General features: G+C 53.8%; 2 non-coding genes across 2 annotated transcripts; both read left to right on the top strand.

Moving 5' to 3' along the window:
• The first annotated feature begins 1,725 nt into the window (after nucleotides 1-1,725).
• On the top strand, nucleotides 1,726-1,802 carry TRNAN-GUU (transfer RNA asparagine (anticodon GUU)). The gene has a single exon. It is a non-coding gene; the product is annotated as a tRNA-Asn (tRNA).
• Nucleotides 1,803-3,486: 1,684 nt separating this feature from the next.
• On the top strand, nucleotides 3,487-3,563 carry TRNAN-GUU (transfer RNA asparagine (anticodon GUU)). The gene has a single exon. It is a non-coding gene; the product is annotated as a tRNA-Asn (tRNA).
• The last annotated feature ends 270 nt before the right edge of the window (nucleotides 3,564-3,833 follow it).

Genomic DNA, 3,833 nt, shown 5'->3' with positions numbered 1-3,833 from the left:
TTAACCGAAAGGTTGGAGGTTCGAGCCCTCCCGAGAGTGGTGTGTTGCTTTTTTTCTTTGGGCTGATAGCTTTGAAGATATGTTCTGATGGTGGTGATAGTGGAGCACGACTGTCTCCGTGGCACAATTGGCTAGCGCGAGCGGCTGTTAACCGAATGGTTGGAGGTTGGAGCCCACCCGGTGGTGGTGCGGCGCTTTTTTTTGGGGCTGATAGTCTGAAGAAATGTTCTGACGGTGGTGAGAGTGGAGCACGACTGTCTCCGTGGCGCATTTGGCTAGCGCGATCGGCTGTTAACTGAAAGGTTGGAGGTTCGATCCCTCCCGGGAGTGGTGTGTTGCTTTTTTCTGTGTGCTGATAGCTTTGAAGATATGTTCTGACGGTGGTGAGAGTGGAGCAGGACTGTCTCCGTGGCTGGCGCAATTGGCTAGCGTGATCGGCTGTAGACCAAAAGCTTGGAGGTTAGAGCCCACCCGGTGGTGGTGCGGCGCTTTTTTTTCTTTGGGCTGATAATCTGAAGAAATGTTCTGACGGTGGTGAGAGGGGAGCACGACTGTCTCCGTGGCGCAATTGGCTAGCGCGATGGGCTGTTAACCAAAAGGTTGGAGGTTCAAGCCCACCCGGTGGTGGTGCGGCGTTTTTTTTTCTTTGGGCTGATAGCTCTGAGGAAATGTTCTGACGATGGTGAGAGTGGAGCAGGACTGTCTCCGTGGCGCAATTGGCTCGCGCGATCGGCTGTTAACTGAAAAGTTGGAGGTTTGAGCCCTCCCGAGAGTGGTGTGTTGCTTTTTTTTGGGCTGATAGCATTGAATATATGTTCTGATGGTGGTGAGAGTGGAGCAGGATTGTCTCCGTGGCGCAATTGGCTAGCGCAATCGGCTGTTAACCCAAAGGTTGAGGTTCGAGCCCACCCGGTGGTGCTGCGGCGGTTTTTTTCTTTGGGCTGATAGCTTTGAAGATATGTTCTGATGGTAGTGAGAGTGGAGCAGGACTGTCTCCGTGGCGCAATTGGCTAGCGCGATCGGCTGTTAACCGAAAGGTTGGAGGTTCGAGCTCTCCCGGGAGTGGTGTGTTGCTTTTTTCTTTGCGCTGATAGCTTTGAAGATATGTTCTGATGGTGGTGAGAGTGGAGCACGACTGTCTCCGTGGCTGGCGCAATTGGGTAGCGCGATCGGCTGTAGACCGAAAGGTTGGAGGTTCGAGCCCACCCGGTGGTGGTGCGGCGCTTTTTTTTCTTTGGGCTGATAGTCTGAAGAAATGTTCTGACGGTGGTGAGAGTGAAGCACGACTGTCTCCATGGCGCAATTGGCTAGCGCGATCGGCTGTTAACCAAAAGGTTGGAGGTTCGAGCCCTCCCGAAAGTGGTGTGTTGCTTTTTTTCTTTTGGCTGATAGCTTTGAAGGTATGTTCTGATGGTGGTGAGAGTGGAGCACGACTGTCTCCGTGGCGCAATTGGCTAGCGCGAAGGGCTGTTAACCAAAAAGTTGGAGGTTTGAGCCCACCCGGTGGTGGTGCGGCGCTTTTTTTCTTTTGGGCTGATAGCTCTGAGGAAATGTTCTGACGGTGGTGAAAGTGTAGCGCGACTGTCTCCGTGGCGCAACTGGCTTGGGCGATCAGCTGTTAACCGAAAGGTTGGAGGTTCGAGCCCACCTGGGGTGGTGGGGCGCTTTTTTCCTTTGGGCCGATAGTTTGAAGAAATGTTATGCTGGTGGTGAGAATATAGCAGGACTGTCTCCGTGGCGTAATTGGCTAGCGCGTTCGGCTGTTAACCGAAAGGTCGGAGGTTCGAGCCCTCCTGGGAGTGGTGTGTTGCTTTTTCCTTTGCGCTGATAGCTTTGAAGATATGTTCTGATGGTGGTGAGAGTGGAGCAGGACTGTCTCCGCGCAATTGGCTAGCGCGATCGGCTGTTAACCAAAAGGTTGGAGGTTCGAGCCCACCCGGGGGTGCTGCGGCGGTTTTTTTCTTTGGCTGATAGCTTTGAAGATATGTTCTGATGGTGGTGAGAGTGGAGCAGGACTGTCTCCGTGGCTGGCGCAATTCGCTAGCGCGATCGGCTGTAGACCAAAAGGTTGGAGGTTCGAGCCCACCCGGTGGTGGTGCGGCGCTTTTTTTTCTTTGGGCTGATAATCTGAAGAAATGTTCTGACGGTGGTGAGAGTGAAGCACGACTGTCTCCGTGGCGCAATCGGCTAGCGCGATCGGCTGTTAACCGAAAGGTTGGAGGTTCAAGCCCTCCCGAGAGTGGTGTGTTGCTTTTTCTCTTTGGGCTGATAGCTTTGAAGATATGTTCTGATGGTGGTGAGAGTGGAGCACGACTGTCTCCGTGGCGCAATTGGCTAGCGCGAGGGGCTGTTAACCAAAAGGTTGGAGGTTCGAGCCCAACCGGTGGTGGTGCGGCGCTTTTTTTCTTTTGGGCTGATAGCTCTTAGGAAATGTTCTGACGGTGGTGAAAGTGTGGCGCGACTGTCTCTGTGGCGCAATTGGCTCGCGCGATCGGCTGTTAACTGAAAGGTTGGAGGTTCGAGCCCTCCCGAGAGTGGTGTGTTGCTTTTTTCTTTGCGCTGATAGCTTTGAAGATTTGTTCTTATGGTGGTGAGAGTGGAGCATGACTGTCTCCGTGGCGCAATTGGCTAGCGGGATCGGCTGTTAACCAAAAGGTTGGAGGTTCGACCCCACCGGGTGGTGGTTCGGCGCTTTTTTTTCTTTGCGCTGAAAGCTTTGGAGAAATGTTCCGACGGTGGTGCGATTGGAGCACGACTGTCTCCGTGGCACAATTGGCTAGCGCGAGCGGCTGTTAACCGAATGGTTGGAGGTTCGAGCCCACCCGGTGGTGGTGCGGCGCTTTTTTTGGGGGCTGATAGTCTGAAGAAATGTTCTGACGGTGGTGAGAGCGGAGCACGACTGTCTCCGTGGCGCATTTGGCTAGCGCGATCGGCTGTTAACTGAAAGGTTGGAGGTTCGATCCCTCCCGGGAGTGGTGTGTTGCTTTTTTCTGTGCGCTGATAGCTTTGAAGATATGTTCTGACGGTGGTGAGAGTGGAGCAGGACTGTCTCCGTGGCTGGCGCAATTGGCTAGCGCGATCGGCTGTAGACCAAAAGGTTGGAGGTTAGAGCCCACCCGGTGGTGGTGCGGCGCTTTTTTTCTTTGGGCTGATAGTCTGAAGAAATGTTCTGACGGTGGTGAGAGTGAAGCACGACTGTCTCCGTGGCGCAATCGGCCAGCGCGATCGGCTGTTAACCGAAAGGTTGGAGGTTCGAGCCCTCCCGAGAGTGGTGTGTTGCTTTTTTTCTTTGGGCTGATAGTCTGAGGAAATGTTCGGACGGTGGTGAAAGTGTAGCGCGACTGTCTCCGTGGCGCAACTGGCTCGGGCGATCAGCTGTTAACCGAAAGGTTGGAGGTTCGAGCCCACCTGGGGTGGTAGGGCGCTTTTTTTCCTTTGGGCCGATAGTTTGAAGATATGTTATGCTGGTGGTGAGAGTATAGCAGGACTGTCTCCGTGGCGTAATTGGCTAGCGCGTTCGGCTGTTAACCGAAAGGTTGGAGGTTCGAGCCCTCCTGGGAGTGGTGTGTTGCTTTTTCCTTTGCGCTGATAGCTTTGAAGATATGTTTTGACGGTGGTGAGAGTGGAGCGCGACTGTCTCCGTGGCGCAATTGGCTAGAGCGATCGGCTGTTAACCGAAAGGTTGGAGGTTCGAGCCCACCGGGGTGGTGCGGCGCTTTTTTTCTTTGGGCCGATAGCTTTGAAGATATGTTATGCTGGTGGTGAGAGTATAACAGGACTGTCTCCGTGGCGTAATTGGCTAGCGCGATCGGGAGTTAACCGAAAGGTTGGAG

The sequence above is a fragment of the Rhipicephalus microplus genome, unplaced genomic scaffold (assembly GCF_043290135.1).
Source record: "Rhipicephalus microplus isolate Deutch F79 unplaced genomic scaffold, USDA_Rmic scaffold_12, whole genome shotgun sequence".
In the NCBI taxonomy this organism is placed as follows: domain Eukaryota; kingdom Metazoa; phylum Arthropoda; class Arachnida; order Ixodida; family Ixodidae; genus Rhipicephalus; species Rhipicephalus microplus.
Note: the sequence above shows the minus strand (reverse complement) of the source record. Positions and strands in the feature narration are given on the sequence as shown.